The 16,944-nt window shown below is 37.9% G+C and overlaps 1 long non-coding RNA gene across 1 annotated transcript; it reads right to left on the bottom strand.

The window, feature by feature from the left end:
* Positions 1-1,259: 1,259 nt before the first annotated feature.
* LOC121065458 lies at positions 1,260-7,692 on the bottom strand. Its single transcript, XR_005817075.1, has 4 exons — positions 6,890-7,692; positions 5,060-5,187; positions 3,634-3,743; positions 1,260-1,507 (listed from the first exon to the last, which is right to left on the bottom strand). It is a non-coding gene; the product is annotated as an uncharacterized LOC121065458 (long non-coding RNA).
* Positions 7,693-16,944: the final 9,252 nt, after the last annotated feature.

Here is a 16,944-nt window from a genome sequence, read left to right as displayed (position 1 = left end):
TGGCAGTACATTACACTTAAAGCAGGAAATACAGCTGGTTCAGTTTCTCTGCAGCTGTTGCTGATCATCTGTTTGATGACTCAGCTTCAGCTACCAGTCTCTTCTTAGGGGTATTTATGTTCCAAAATAGAAGGCTCTAAATGTATGTCATGTCCATAAAATAAAAATATTTAGAGTGATGTTATGCCCTGTGCCTGCTAATGCTCGTAAACTTGCCTGAGAGAGTAATGTTGTGTCTTGCTGGTAGGGCAGGGAGGGAATTTTGGCACAGCTTTCTGCATGGGTTGGCAGGGAGTTCCCAGTGGCTTAAATACCTGATCATTACACTTAATACTTTCTTGACATCATTGTGTAGGTTTAAGCTGTTCCAAAATGTAAACCATATGTGGTGGTGGTTTTTTTTTTTCAGGTTTGCAGCAAAATGGTGTGTATAAGAAATACTTAATTCAAATTCTTTCTCTTAAAAAGCATCTAGAGTAAGGAATTAATCCTGACAAAAAGTTGCACAGGTAAGTGGTTTGAGAGACTAAGGAATTATTGTGATTGACAGGCCCTTAACTTGACTGAAATCATTTTCCCTTACTGGAGTGTGAGTTCAAAGCATGGCATATGCAGTATTTCCAACTGGTGAATGCATATGTTTGTAGCACTTCTCAATGGTATGCTGACAGGACACAGCATGACATAGTCTGCTCTGTAAAGAATTGATAGGGAAAAATCATATCTATTCAAGCAGCCACAAACAATTGCTTCACAGTCAAGGGAAGAACCTAGAAAGTATTCATGGAAATATATATTTCATAACCTAATATTTTAACATGCTGTGAAACTAACAATGAAACCAAGTGCAGACAGAAGGATGCCCAGCTGGCTGCAGGCAGAGACCTTAGTGAATACATTGCACAGCAGTGAAGTTAATATTCAGCAGTGCAAGACCGCTATATGATACGTACACATTTATAGTATTTTGGATGCATCTACTCTAGAATTATGAATCAGAGGTATTCTTTTAAAGCTAACCTCTCAAATTTGAATTATGAGCTTTGGTTTACTTTGCCAAGTGTTACTGGGACACATGAAGCATCTATTTTTGGGATATTGGATCCTCAGCATTAATTTTTCACTTTTACAAATTCACTTTTATTCACTTGCATTGTTTGATTACGTAGACAATTTCTGGAGGCAAGGGCACAAAGAATGATCTATATAGGCTGTACTCAACAATGCTTCTTCAGTATCCAGTGAGGTTAGTATATGCCTTAGAAGGCATACCTATGTCCTAGTACTCCAGTACAGGTCCACGTAATATAGGAAAAATGCAAAGCACAGGCTGATTCATAATTATTATTTATTTTTAAATTCAAAATTGTATGAACGTGGTTGAGTAGAATGTCTCATTTTATGAGATATTTTTAACTTACTGTTACATGTACTCTTCATTTGCCTTAAATAAATAGCATTTTTCCCGTACTGGACGACTGCAATATTTATCAGCAGAGGAAGGACCCTGGAAAGGTTCAGAGATCACACAGACATCTGAACTAAGTTTTAAATGGCATGGGTATTCACAAACAAATTCCGTCTTAAATATTCTAAGGATTCTATGATTAAAAAGTGCTTGTACTGTGTTGTTTTTTTTTGTTTTCTTTAAGATGAATGGTTTCAAACATTATCCAAGTGACTCAGACTGACCTACTCAAATAAACACTTGCAAATGCCTTCTGCTCTCGCTTACCCTACACGTCTTATTAGAGAATGCATTCTGATTATTCTGACTGCTTACCTGCATATAAAAAAAAAAAAAAAAAAAAAAAAAAAAAGCATTTCTGAGGAATATTCTTTGGAGTTTTATATATTCTACACAATAAAATAGGTGTATAAACTTATAACTACATATTCACATTTGCAATGAAAGCAATGTACTTCCTTGAGGGAGGGCGGGTTTCTATCTTTCTATTCTAGTCTTTTTTTTTACATATTTTTTTGTAAATAAATATTCTATACTATTCAGCTGAAAGCCAAGAAAGTGAGTCAGACTATGAGGAATGTTTAAATAGATGTTATGGTAGTAAACATACTCATTAAACTCTTCAAAACACAGAGCAGGTGCTACCAACCTAATGAACAGGAAGAGGGGGAGTTACTAATTACACAGGTATCCTGCTGGAAAAAAAAATAATAATAAAAATCTAAGTTTGAATGAGAAGTTTTACTAAAATTGCAGGTATTCTGAGACAACAAAAGAAAACAATTATTTGCCTGCTGAACTTCAGTTCGTGTATCTTAGGTATGTCTGTCCATTGACCAAAATCCATTCAAAAATAAATGGTGGGATCATTTTATTGACAACTACATTTGTGTAACTGAATTCCTTTCCTATACCTGTTTTTACACATTGCTGTTGTAGAATCTGACAAATTGTAGAAAAAGACACTGGTTATAATGTTTAAATGGTGCAGCATTACACTGCAGTTTCAGAACCAGTTTAATATGACATAAGCCTGCTCAAGCATCAGTCATCTCACCACCCCCTCAATCCTGGCTGCTTATTTCTCCACCCATATCTGCAGGCACATGCAGTCATGCAGCTATGTGATGTACTACCTCAGGGAAGTGATGTGATGTTTTCCCATTAACCTGGGAAAAAATAAAAGAGACATTTTAAACCTCCCTCTCCCCTCTTGGTGTTTTTTCAAGGACACTTGTTCACCTAGCTAATTTTTCCTTTCCTCTCCTTTCCTTTCCTCTCCTTTCCTTTTCTCTCCTTTCGTTTCCTTTCCTTTCCCTGACAGCACAAGAAAAAACACTGAGGAAGAAAAGGCTTCCAAGACTTTCAGGTAGTAGTGCCACCTCACTTGGATTTAAGTTAACATAAAACAGTGACATCATCTCTCAGTTGATTCCACACTCTCAAGGAGTTAATAACTAAAATGAGTACAATGCTACTCAAAACAAAGAGAAAATAGTGTGGCTTGAAGTAAGCCAATAAAATCTGAAGTTATTAAAATGGGTCATATAGACTCCTTGTCACATAAAAGCAGTAAAATGCTATGCAATGTCAGCTTATATATCTATAGATAAAAATAATAATAATAATAACAGGTTGCCCAGAGAGGCTGTGGATGCCCCATCCCTGGAAGTGTTCAAGACCAGGTTAGATGAGGCCCTGAGCAACCTGATCTAGTGGGTGGCTTCCCTGTCTATAGCAGGGGGGTTGGAACTAGATGATCTTTGATGTCCCTTCCAACCCAAGCCATTCTATGATTTTATGAAAAACTGGTTATGAAACTGCAGCACAGAAGCTGGGAAACTGTAAAGATTTCATATAAAGAAAAAAAAAAAGTTAATTAGCTGTGAGATTTTGCAATCCAGACTCTGTTTCCAGCATAAGTGAGGAAACAGTCAGTTATCTTCTGTCATAGGAATTGTCCTCAGCATCAGTATTTTTTTTTTCCTGAAATGAAGGTGAATTTCACAACGGGTTTAAGCTATTAAACTGAGACATTGACAAATACATGCAAAGTTCCAAGGACTTAAATTTGGAAGCATTGCAGTTTCATACGTCTAATCTTTTTTTTTAAGCTCCCCAGACCTTGCAGGCACACTTCTGGGCACATCCCACTCTTGCCATACCTGAGCAATGTAAGCAGATAACTTGCGCCAACACCAGGTCAAGATCCACAAGCAAAGCACATTTGGCACTGATGGGGTTGATCTTCCTATAACGTGCAGCTACTGTTTTCCTTTAAGGAGGAGGAGATGGTGTTAGATCTTTTAGTCCTTAAACTATTGGCTAGCTCATACAGGAGATGGAAATATCCTTAGAATGAAATAGCAGTTCATAGGTTCTTTTGTGTGGCATACATTTCAACTCTCACTTTGAAGCTGCTACCAAAATTAAAGAAATGCAAGAGCTATGAATTTCTGAGCTATAAAGTGGCAATGAGTATGTCTAAGTAACCAAATGTTTAGGGAATTAACATGGGAACAGAGAAGCCTTGTTCTCCTGTCCCCACTCCAAAATCATCTTATGTTTTCACTTTTTTACACGTTTTAGAAGATACCGGGTAAAATATAGACATGGTGCTGAGCACTAGATGCCTTCTCCAGCTCAGCCTTTACACTACAAAATCATACTGTATCTCAGGCTGAGTCATCTGTAGTCCCCCATAATTTGTTATTCTACTTAGTATTTCCTACTAGATAGTTCCAGAGTCATTTGGTATGCTGAGCTTGATGGGATAATTTTGAGACATGTGATTTCTACCTTCCATTGTGTGGTAAATTATGTTATTGTTTAGTGTGTGTGGTTCCATTTGGGGAATCAGAACACTAAAAAGTCAGCACTGAACCAGTCCGTGTATCTGAGAAGCACCTGTCTTTATTCTTGCCAGTTTCTGTAAAACATTGGAGGGGGGGGAGGAGCTAAACCTCCAGATCAGACTAAATAATAAATATTATTATAGTAAGAATAATAAAATAGTAACTGATTCATAATCAAAAAGCCTAATTTGAACAAAAGAACAAAATTCTGGAAGAAGAGGAAAAAAGATCTCCTTAAAAATCATTTCTTTCAAGAAGATAACAATATTTTTCAACAGAAGATGTTTGTTATGCAAATATAGATCAGTCCAAGTTTAAAATCAGTTTATTATTAAATCTCTACTCCATTTTTCAGAAGTTCTACTACGTACATATTTAGTTTGAGGCACATTGGCTTTCTCAGTATTTATTATGAGCAAGGCTCTGACTGATATTTATTCTTCACAGGCACATACCAAAGCTGGAAATTTATTGGAGGTAGGGACGCTAACATCTCATTGCCAGAGCTCTATGTTATCCCAATTTTCCAGGAAATTGTCAGTAATTAGTATATTTCTGTGTCAGTAAATCATTTGTAAAAGATAATTCCAGCCCAGAGAGAGATTGTAATAAATATTTATTATGTACAAGATATATTGCTAATGACAAAATTGATATATTGCTACTGAAAAAAAAAATAAATAAAATTGTGAAAGCCTTGCTGAAATGTGGGTAATGAATACTAGATTCAGAATACCATTGCTCAGGTGCTCAGACATTATTATTAGGTTTCATATCCCCTTCATACACACTGAGCTCATCCTCCACAGTTACACAGGTTTCTTCCTGCTCCACTGAATCCAGCAGGACTTTGAACACCAACGTCTGTAGAAAACGTATCATACTGTGAATTAGTTGTGGAAGAAGGACATCTAACATGATTCACAGTGTCATCAGCTTGCACTATATGATGTCAGGTTCGAAATAAAAACAGATTGTCAAAGAAATATTTGGAAAAATAATCTCTAGGAGAAAACAGGAGGAATTAAAATTCCATACTAAAGTCTGCGTGCTTGTCAGGGACCTGTGGGGGAGGAGTGTCAGCAGCCCAGCGTGATAGCACTGCCAGCAAGGCAGGGACATCACCAGCATGGGATCTGCTTCTGAGCAAGGGGGCAGAGCAAGACCAGTGAGGGGAACAGAGGTACCCACTGCCAGGGATGGCCAGGCATGTGGACAGAGATGGGCTCAAGTCAGGCTGGGACATCAGTCTGTGTGTGATAATGGTCAGGATGAGGAATGGGAGTTAGGAGGCTCAGGGGTACCTGCCATGTAGCTCAGGTGATGCCAAGGGCAAGACCTGAAGTGTTAAGTGTGGTGGAGTAGGGGGAGTTGCACACAGGAAGGTTTTGAAATTTTGTGTTATTCTTGGGGGTTTTAGTCATATGGTCATAAACTATGAGATAACATTTCCAAAGTGAAGGACTAGATACCAAAACAATTGCAAAAAGATGGACAACTAACATTACCACATATACACTACACAAGTTAAAATTTCTTAGAGTCTTAGTAACGAGAATTATTCCCAATGATCATCTGTCAAAAGAATAGTTCAGTCATCTTGGAAATAAATAAGACAAAATGAAGACTCGTTATACTTCAAAATTCATAATCCAGCAAATTTAAAACCATGGATTTTAACATCAACAGACATTAGCTGAGATCAAAAATTGCAGTAGCAATTCTGTTTAAAAAAAAAAAAAAAAGCAAAAAAAAAAAAAAAAAGCAGATTTTCTTAATGGTAAATCAAGTATTTTCAATTTTTTACAGTATCTACAATCTACCAGACACTGAAAAGCAGAAGCCAAAATTTCTACATTAAAGGAGGTTTTATTATATTTTGATTTTGGTAACTAGGAAAGCCCATGATACAATCTCAATTAGTTCCTCCCAAATAGTTTGATTTGATTATTTTGATAAGGCTTAATTTTCAGGTCTTTCACACTCAAACTCTAAATATTTTAATATTGTAAGGGTATGTAAAAGGAGAATGTTTGTTTCTTTGAGGGTACCTGATCAAGGACTTTTTCCAAGGCAACAAGGGATAATAAGAAAGGCAGGCAGCAAAGGGAACCAAGTCTGGTCAGTCACATTAATTTATGAGAGTATGTGAGAACGTGGGAATCTTTATGTCAACAAAATTATCCGATGGAGGACTTCTAAGGTGGGAGGCGATAAACCAGACACAAACCTCCCAGACTCACTAATTGGTGGGCTAACAAGCTTTTCAAGCTTTTCATCATTTCCAGGATGAACCTTGCAGCTGACAAGATTGTGAATGAAGGAGCTCTGGACTGGGAGGGTGCAGAAACTGCACAGCTCTGCAAATCCATGGAGTTGTACTGGGAAAAGGGGGAGCAGGAGGAACAAAGGGGTGGGGGGGTGGGGGGGGCTAAGTATAAAAGGATAGAAAAGGGCCAGTCACATGTAAAATAGGGCCAGTCTGCAATTGTCTGCTTGAATCCTGTGCTAGATAATCACAGTCAAACCTACCTTCTTATATTTTCTCATTAAATCATTTCTTAACTCTCTTTCTGTGTTCTCACTCTCTCCTGTGTGCATGTGTGCTGAAGGTCAACTTGCCAGCTACTGGTGGAGCCTGAGTGAGTGTGCGTGAAGGCTGGTGCCAGCTACAGATCCAAGCCTGGGTTGTAGTCCCCATGGCCTGTGATGCCAACTTCACAATGTAAGGTGACGTGAAATCACAATGTGAGTGAGGTAAGATCTTCACAATGGTGGCTGGAGTGGTGCTGCAGGTCAGCCCACATGCCTGGTGCGGGCTGCTGGGGCGGTGAGTTTCTATATCTTCCCAAAACCTGGTGGGTGTGCGTGTGTATTTGCTAGCACACTGTAAACTGGACTAGCTGGTGAGTAGCGGGGGCCTTGGGTCCAGGACGAGGTATCTGGCAGGCAGGTGGCCCATGCTGGTATGCCCAGGGGAACTTGTGAATATGGTGTTTATGAGGGACAAGTGTGTGAGCTGCATGTTTACAATGAGCTTCAAGCTGGACCAGCCAGCAACTGGACAAACCGTGAAGTAGGTAAGGCAGGGGGGCTGTGCATGGTACTCGAGGGATCTGCAAATGCATGTCTGCAAGTGTGCCTGGAGAGTACTGTGTGTGTGCCAGTGGACTCCCATCTCTACCAGACAGAAAAGGAGGAAGGGCACTCTGCTGTTTGTGTCTGTTTTATTTGAGTCCTGTGTGAAAGTGCTGTTGAAAGAAGCCCTTGACTGGGTCAGCCTGTGTGACCAGTTGTGTCAGTGTCCTGTCTCTCTCTGTTTGTGTCTCTAGAATATGTGCTCAGCTTTGCTACTGGTTGAAACCACGAAAGGGGAAAGCAACAGCTGCCTCCTCCAGCCTGGGAAGAGACCCCCAGTCCCTGGCCACCAGGCTAGGTCCCCACAGCTGTGCAGGAGCAGTCCTGGGCTGCAGCAGCTAGAGGAGGCGTTTGTGACCTTGGCATCACTTCACACATATTATATTGCTACGCTTCAAAAAAAAAATTTTAAGACAAAAATACATATCTTGTTATTGTCTCCCAAGTCCATTGGACTTCTGAAACAGCAGAAACCATGTTTTCTAGTTAGAGCAGAGTAAAAATATATGTGAAATATATGTGTTTATGTTGACATTTTTCTTCTTAGTAATTATTTCAGTCAGACTTCATGCCATAAAAATACTCAATACAGAGCATTTTTATAACAGACTATATTGTTTTTAAACAAAACCAAATTTTTACGTTCTTCCAATCCAGCATTATGAACCACTTACTAGTGATTTTTCTTTTAATATCTGAGGCATATGGTTTATAATTGAAATGCTGTTATTTCACCTTCTCTTTTATGTTGCAGACATAGCATTCACACCTTATTTACAAGGTATTTATTAAGCCATGCGGTGAATAGTAGCATTACATTATGTAGGACTCAGTCAAATAATTAAACAGTTGCTGTATTTTAAATGCAACTTTAAGTCCAAATGAGAGATGAAGATAGTTCTTGCTATCTTAAACACTATCTTAGTTAGGTGCACTTAACAAATATTTATAAGACAGGTATCATGATTTGTAATAGCAACTCAAATACAAATAGATTTTTTCCTAAATCTCATTATTTTTTAATCAAACACAATACTGTGACAAATAATGAGGCAGTACCCAGAGCTCTCATTAAGGAAGAGTTCTTTTTCTCAGAATAATAATATTAGGGGTTTATTAGCTACAATTTACACTTTAATAGTTCCTGACAAAACTATTGTGTTCACATAAAGGCTTGGCAAAAAGAATTTTAGTGTTTGGAATGCAAATTAAGATTGCCTCTTTAATTTTTCAATTAATGCAGGAAAGTCTGGTTTTGTTAAGTATAGGTTGTCAAATTTTGAGTTATTCCTACCTGTGTCCTAAGACAACAAACAATGTCTTATGTTACTTTTATTAGTACTATTAGCAGTATTGTTCTCCCTCATTTAAATTATTTGAATCAGTTATTCTACTGAAACAACAAATAACCAGGAGAAATAAAGAAAGTTAATTATAAGCGCTTCTCTATAAACAAAATAACATGTGTATAAACTATTTAATATTTCTACCACTTCATCTTAAATGAAGATTTACAAATAATTTCAAGTCATTATCCTCAAGATTTGCCTGTTCTCTAGATAATACCACCTCTCTGTCCATAAACCTGTGCATGTTGATCATTTAGCCATGGTAGTAGCAGGACTAATGGAGCTGAAGTCCCTTGTAAATGACTGAGACTACTCTGCATCGACTGAATACCTACAGACTGATGCTGTGAGGAATTGTTATATATTTAACAGTTATCTATTGAATTTTTCATTTTATGCAGATGGAAATACTTTTTTTTTTTTTGTAGTAAAAACAATTTCATCGTGAAAGACAGTATCTGGGAGATGTTTTTTACCATGATTTCCCTTGTCAGCTTTACAAAGCTCAGTCACCAAGATAGAGAATCTAAATATTACATCTAAAGACAACTCAAAAAATGTACATACTTACAAACTAAAGCTTCCAATAGACAATCTTGTCACAGAATCACATACCGGGGTGGCCAGAACTGGACACAGTACTCCAGGCGCTGCTTAACCAATGCTGAGTGGTGGGGAAGGATCACTTCTCTTGACCTGCAGGTGATACTTTGCCTAATACAGCCAAGAATATTGTTGGCCTGCTTAGTGGCCAGGGCACACTTCTCACTCATGTCCACCAGGACTCCTAGGTCCTTTTCTGCAGAGCTGCTTTCCAGCTGGGTGGTTCCCAGCATGTACTGGTGCCTGGGGTTGTACCTCCTCAGTGCAGGACTTTGTACCTCCTCTTGTTGAAGTCCATGAGGTTCATGTCAACACACCTCTCCAACCTGACAGGGTCCCTCTGAATGGCAGCATGGCCCTCTGGTGAATGAACCACCCTCCCTCTGTTTCATGTCATCTGCAAATGATGACGCTCTACTCCATCATTCAGATCATTAATGAGGATGCTGAACAGGACTGGACCTAGTACTGACCCCTGGGGTACTCTGCTTATTACTAGACTTTGCACCACAGACCACTCTGGGCCTGGCTATTCAGCCAGTTTTCAATCCACCTCACTATCTGCTCATCCAATCTTCTCTATGGGGAGAGTCTTCTTGTTGTCTCTCAAGTCCGTTGGACTCCTGAAACAGCAGAAACATGGGGAGTCTTCTCTATGAGGGCCATTGCTAAAGGCCTTACTAAAGTCCAGGAAGACAATATCTGCTGCTCCCCCATCATCCAACAAGCTTGTTAAGTAGCAGCATGTAGATCAAGCTTTTAAAGGAAGTAACTGAGAGATGAATATATTTGTGGAAGAAGAGTATTTACATGTTTATATTTATTATTTATATTCATATGAACACTTGCATTTGCTTGAAAGTCCTCACTCCTTTCATACTTCATTGGCATAAACTTCCTTTCAGACATCAAAATAGTTACCATCTTCATAAAAGGATAGGTGACAATTTCATCTCTTTGGGGTAGCCATGGCTTATAAGGAAAACGTTCAGTAGTTAAACCAACCCACAATGACTGATTTGGACAACCTTCCTTCTGTAAATTTCATTTGCTACAGTGCAAGTAGCTCAGTTAGCTCATACTACAAGGTTTGCATCAACAAAATACTGACCTATTTTTTTCCTCACTGAGTATGTTTCCTGGGAATTAAGGAGGAAAGTTCCAAATCCAGTTTGTATGGGAAGAGTCAAATAGGAAAGCTCTACCTAGCAGGCAATGTCTTTTTTTTCTTTCGTAAAAAGTACTTCTACGTAATAGTGTAGCAGTTAATGGTTAAACTTTTTCCCTTTCAATCACTCATTTAAAATAAATCAAAAATATGATGCTACATGGATAGTGAGAATGTTGGTGGCCCACACCAGAAGCCAGCAAAGGATGGCAGGTAGCTAGAACAGTTTGAATTCACCTGTTTAGAGGCAGTCAAGAAGAAACCATTTAGGAAATCTTCATGTGTAAAAAATTTATGCTATGGGGATTATGCACCTCTCTCAGAGGAAAAGCCACATCCATTCCTCTGAGAATCATCAGAACAAAACTAAACTTTTATTTTAAATTACAACCATCACGTGTCTGGAACATCTCCATCACGAAGCTGTTTCCCATTTGATTATTTACTTACTGAAGGTGAATGTGTCGTTCATCCCCAGAAATGCCCTCCCAAGACAAAGAAATTTACTGTTTGGGCAGTTAGTGCCTAATTTTTGCCTCATGTATCGGATAACCCTTCTACATCTTATTTATGTTTGATCCATAGTCTTTGTACCTCATTTTATGAAGTTTCTTTGTGAAGTTGTTACAGACCAGTTCTCAATGAATCCTGTTTATCATTCCTTCTGTTTTGACATTGTCCTTGGCAAATGGCCTCAGTCAGTGTTGCAGAAAAAGCCTGTTAGTATTCTGCTGATGTGCAGTCTGACCCCTAATGACTCACACTATTATACAATCAACTGAGATCACCAGAGGAAAGAAACAAGATCATTATAAAAAAAAAAAATCAATATTCTTTCTCTTATAATGTTTGTGCTCCAAAGACAGAATTCCGTATTAGAGACTCAAATGTCCACTGAAAGCTGTTGCAGTGATTTTGATATTTGCATCTGAGCAGCTTCTAGCTATTCTAATTGTTCTACCTGCATGGAAAAGGGAGGAAAGCTAAAAAAGGCCAAAATGAAATTAGAAGATAAGCAAAAATTAGAACATAAGAAAAATATAGAAAATCAAGAGGCAACATTTAGCTGGAACAAAAATATTTGTAGGTCAGAGTTAATATCCCATCTAATCTCTAGACCCAAAGACTGCTGCAGTTGATGGATTAGGTTCGCTGGCATAGTTAAATATATTGGAGTAGCAAGGATTCCTAGTAATATTTATCTCAAACATCAACATTCCTCTATTTCTTATTAGTCTAAAGCTAACATGAAATTCTGTTACAGCTTAAATAAAATTTGAGGATTTGATATTCAGTACAAGTAATCAGAGATCAACAGAATCACAGAAGAGATTTGCTAAAAAGAAATGGTGCATAGTGATAACATTTCTTTATACAGTAAAAGTTTTCCCTTCTTTCCAGATTACTCCTCTTTTTCTATATTTTATTTTATTTTATTTTATTTTATTTTATTTTATTTTATTTTATTTTTTTTTGTAATTGATTCATATTTACCAGTGAATGTTCTTTATTCAAACCAAGTAACACTGATAGATAGCCTGTACTAAACATACACCTTATGGAGAAAACACTCATGCAGTTTAGATATACGATGGTTGGAAGTGAACATATGTAAAAATACACTTTCAAATAGCTCAAATAGCTAATGCAGTCTACAAAGCGCCATCAAATTCAACTTTTCTCAGGAGAGCATAGCAGGGAAAAAAATTTGGTTAGTTGAAAAGTTGGACAGGTGTGGCCATTTAGTGTAATTCAAAGAAATAGATTAAAAATCCAAATGAATGTGGTAGCAGACCAAATTATTACTATAAACTAGCAACAGAATAGTAACAAAGGCTCAGTCATACACGTATTTGATGCTTGGGCTGGGAGCACTTTGTTTTAAGTCTTGCATTGGTCTCCTGCACAAAACTTTTATTCTGATGTTAGTCACAGAGCCAGATAATTATACAATACAAATAAGTATACATGTGTGATTATTGCATAACATACCTTGCCATTCAAAAATGAAGATTTTAAAAGCTTTAAGATCATCCAGGAAGAACACACAAAGGCGTGAAAGAAATTCCTCCCATCTTAGACATCAAAAGAGAAAAAGAACTGGGATGCCTGTAAAAACATTTCAGTAGGATACACTTTTATTATAAGGGATAGTCTATAAAGTGTTTGAAGACTTTCTCTTAAAAAAAAAAAAACTCCTCCATATGCAATATGAAAATATAGTTTTGAAATTTCAAATATAATGGAAATGTACAATGAATGACACAAAAATGCTGCATAACAAAAAGAAAATAAAAAAGTTTTTCTTTCTTTTGCATTTTGAATATTCTCACATTTTTTCCTGGTCAGGATGCTTCATTTCCATTTTTTTAGACACTTCATAGTCTTATTATCCAAATGATTTTGTTTGTTTTTAACACTAAGTGAAATGAATATAGTGTTTCCCTAATTTAATCTTTGTGTCTGACACAATATATCAAATTTAATTTACCTTTATAAATAATGCTTGGTAGGAAATTGGTTCATTGAGTTATAAATTTCAATATTGTTCTTGCAGGTAATGGAATATATACAAATGAATCACATTTCACTCCAGCATTTTATGCTATGTAACTAGCAAATGTCAAAGGAAATAGAAACCTTAAGCATTTAAAGTTTGAAACTATTAAGTTGCAGCTAAATCTTCATAACTTCTCATCTAAAGACTTGAGAAGGTTTAATGAACGGTTAGTGATGAAAACTAAAAATTATTGCTTACTAGATTCTTTCTCATCTTTGAAAGAAATATAACTGTTTTACTTTTGCACAAAAATAAATTCTGGTACTCTTGTTTATTATATTAAATCAGAAAGGGCAGCTATAGTAATGCATGTGAAATTGCCTTTTTCATCTTCACTGGCCTAGAAACAAGTGAATAAATTTTGCTCAAAAACATAAATAAAACATGTCTGAATTGAGTTTAAAATTAGAAATATTCCCCCGAACATTTAAATAGTACAGTACTGTATTCAATATCTGATTATGATAGTTATCATGTTTGAGCTGGCCTTGCAATGTGTTTTACAAAATAAGGAAAAAAAAAAATTAAAAAGACATTATACTACAAGAAAAATTATTTCAGACAGCCGAATATGTCAGTTTTGAGGAAAAAAAATAAAATAAAAAAAGTGTGGAAATTTAAAACAGGCCTCTTGTGATAGGAGATACCTTATAAAACATAGGTTGGAGCCCTTCACTCAAACTTTTAAGAAAGAGGTAATTTAAATCCAGGGTTTGAGTGCTTTTTGTAGTTGTTTTTGTGTGAAAAGTTTTCTTTTTCTTTCTTTCTTTCTTTCTTTCTTTATTAATTTTGTTCTTTCCCTGAATGGGTATGTGGCAGTAAAATGGACTTTCCTAGGAGACTACATATTAGTTATTACAATAACTACCTGTTGTTATTGCAGGTAAATATCGAGAACACTCTTGATAATTTGGTTAGTGTTAGAATCATTTTAAACTTTTCTATTGGGTTCACATGACAAGGGCTTGGTAGCTGAGGGGCTGCAGAGATGGCCTCTGTGATCAGAGCCCAGCAGCTGCCCCATGTCAGATCAGAGCCGGCTCCAAAAGGGACCCACCACTGGCCAGAGCCGGGACAGTGAGCAATGTTGTTTATGCCTCTGTGAGAGCAGATTTAAGGAAGGGGAAAAAAATGCTGCATAACAGCATCTGGGAGAAAGGAGTGAGAAACAGCCCTGCAAACACCAGGGTCTGCAGAAGGAATGCAGGAGGTGCTCCAGGCATGCAGCAGAAGTTCCTGTGTGGCCTGTGGAGAGGCCCCTGGTGGAGCAGGCTGTCCCCCTGCAGCCCATGGGTCCCACATGGAGCAGATCTCCACGCTGCAGCCCGTGGAGGAGCCCCTGGTGGAGCAGGTGGATGTGGCCTGGAGGAGGCTGCGGCCCATGGAGAGCCCCCGCAGGAGCAGGCCCCAGGTCGGAGCTGCAGCCTGTGGAGAGGAGCCCATGCAGGAGCAGGGGGCCTGGGGGGAGCTGCCGCCCATGGGGGACCTGTGCTGGAGCAGTTTGCTCCTGAAGGATGGACCCCGTGGTATGGAGCCATGGGGGAGCAGTTCTTGAAGAGCTGCTTCCTGTGGGCAGCCCCTGTAAGCTCAGTTTGGGAAGGACGGCATCCCGTGGGAGGGACCCTCCGTGGAGCAGGGGCAGAGAGTGACTGTGAAGGAGGGGTGGAGAAGAAGCGTTAGGGACTGAATGCAGCCCCCATTGCCTGTTCCCTTGCGTCATTTGGAGGAAGGATGTAGGAGAAGGTGGATGGGGGGAAGGTGTTTTTAGTTTGCTTTTAGGTTCTCACTGTTCTAGTCTGCTAGTGGTAGGCAATAAGTTATGTTAATCTCCCTATGTTTTGCCTGTGACAATAATTGGTGTTCTCCCTGTCCTTATCTCAACCCTTGAGCCTTTTCCATAATATTTCCTACCCCCTTTTCTGGTGAGAAGGGGTAGTGAGAGGGTGGTTGTGGTGGAGTTCAGCTGCCCAGCAGGGTAAAACCACCACAACTTTAAAGGATTTCTGTTATCTTCTATGGCTTTAGTTATAACAACTTGCTACAGTTTTCAGAAACAGTGATCTGGTATATATAGCAAGAAGGGTTGGGGAGTAGTATTTACACACACTGTATAACTCCAGTGACATTAAAAGGTTGGGAACAAATCTTTGGAGTTTCTGGCATATGGAATCATGCTCCTTCTCAGAAATGGGAAAAATCAGAGCACTCAAAGCACAAGTGGAACAAGAAATGTGAAATGTTATTTCATAATAATGTAGTTGTCATTTATTATTAAAACTTCTTAAAAAAAAAAAAAGTCATAAGTTTTGGTATCTTTTATCTTTCTTCCTCCGTCGCTGAAAGATTTGTTCAGTTTGGCACTTACGTGGATGATAATTTTCACAGACCATGAAAGCAAAGGGAAAAATCGTGCAGCATGTGTAAGTGGAACGTTTTACTGTGAGCAAAGAAGATGGCTGATTTTTTTTCTCTAAATACCAAACTGAGTATTTCAAATAAAATAGGAAATCTGTAGATTTCCCCTAACTTCACAACCTATTTTGGAGCCTTGATTTCTAACCAAAGGTAAATAAAGAGGACATACAACAGAAACAGTGGAAGGATGATTTCACTCTCTAGTGCCTCTGGAGAATATTTCCCCCCATTTTGAAGAAATATTACAAGAAGAAAAAAAACACAGTTACAGGATTTTTTTTTCTAAATTTCTATTTTTATTGTCAGTCAGGAAAAGAAATTGTCAGCAAATACCCAATAGGAACTACGGAAACTGCATTAAAAAAAAAAAAAAAGTCACAGAACTGTGCCACAGAATTGAACACTGCACTACAATATCCAGGAAAAGACTTCTACAATACTCAGAATTATTATGTAATTGGCACAGTTGGTATATTCATAACTAGCATCTGACACCTCACCTTTTCAAAATCCCCAGAAGGTTACTCAATCTCATCACAAAACACAGGGGTGTGAACTACAGTGATACTACTGAGATACTACCACTACATTATTGAAGATTCTGCAGCACCAGCAAAATTATTTTACCACAAAACCCCACTAACACTTGCTACTAAAAATAACAGCACTAGAGGAAAACAATGGGGGGATGGGAGGTGTGTCACCAAATCCAAAGCTCTTGTGAGGGTCGGACAAAGGAGAGGTAAAACTTAGGGACAGTTCCTTTATGACAATATATTATTTGATACCAAAAAAAAAAAAAAAAGAGAAAAGGAGAAGGTTAGCATTGAAATGGTACCAGTTAACTTTCATTTAATTGTTCATTTGGAAGGGCTAGATGTTGGAAAGAAATGATACCATCACACTTCCTTCTCTACTTCAAGTCTGGTGACAAAAGTTCCCTAGCTATATTGAATCACAAAAGCACAGGCTTTGAACATGAGCTTGTACTGTAAACTTAAATGCATATAATATATAAGAGGAAAACTTTGGGAAATGCTTTACAGAAAACCATTGGCTGTGAAAGCCGATGTTGTTTAATTGGCATTAAATCTTCATCGAGTTTTTCAGCCTTTCTACTCTGGCCTTTCTTCCTGATACCGGACTGGTAGTAAGTCCAGAGTAGTAATACCAAATTTACCATACTAACTTTTTTTTTTCCTTTTTTCCTTTTTTTTCCTTTTTTTTTTTTTTTTTTCTGAACACTTAAGTTCATTTGCAATGATTTAGTTACTTCATGACCACCACAGTTTTCATTACCTTATAACTAAGGAAATACAAGTGCATGCAGAACTGACCTTAGCCACAAAGAGATCAGAGCTCGAGGGCCACCGTGTGTTTGGGGAGAT

Source organism: Cygnus olor, chromosome 2, assembly GCF_009769625.2.
Source record: "Cygnus olor isolate bCygOlo1 chromosome 2, bCygOlo1.pri.v2, whole genome shotgun sequence".
Lineage (NCBI taxonomy): Eukaryota > Metazoa > Chordata > Aves > Anseriformes > Anatidae > Cygnus > Cygnus olor.
Note: the sequence above shows the minus strand (reverse complement) of the source record. Positions and strands in the feature narration are given on the sequence as shown.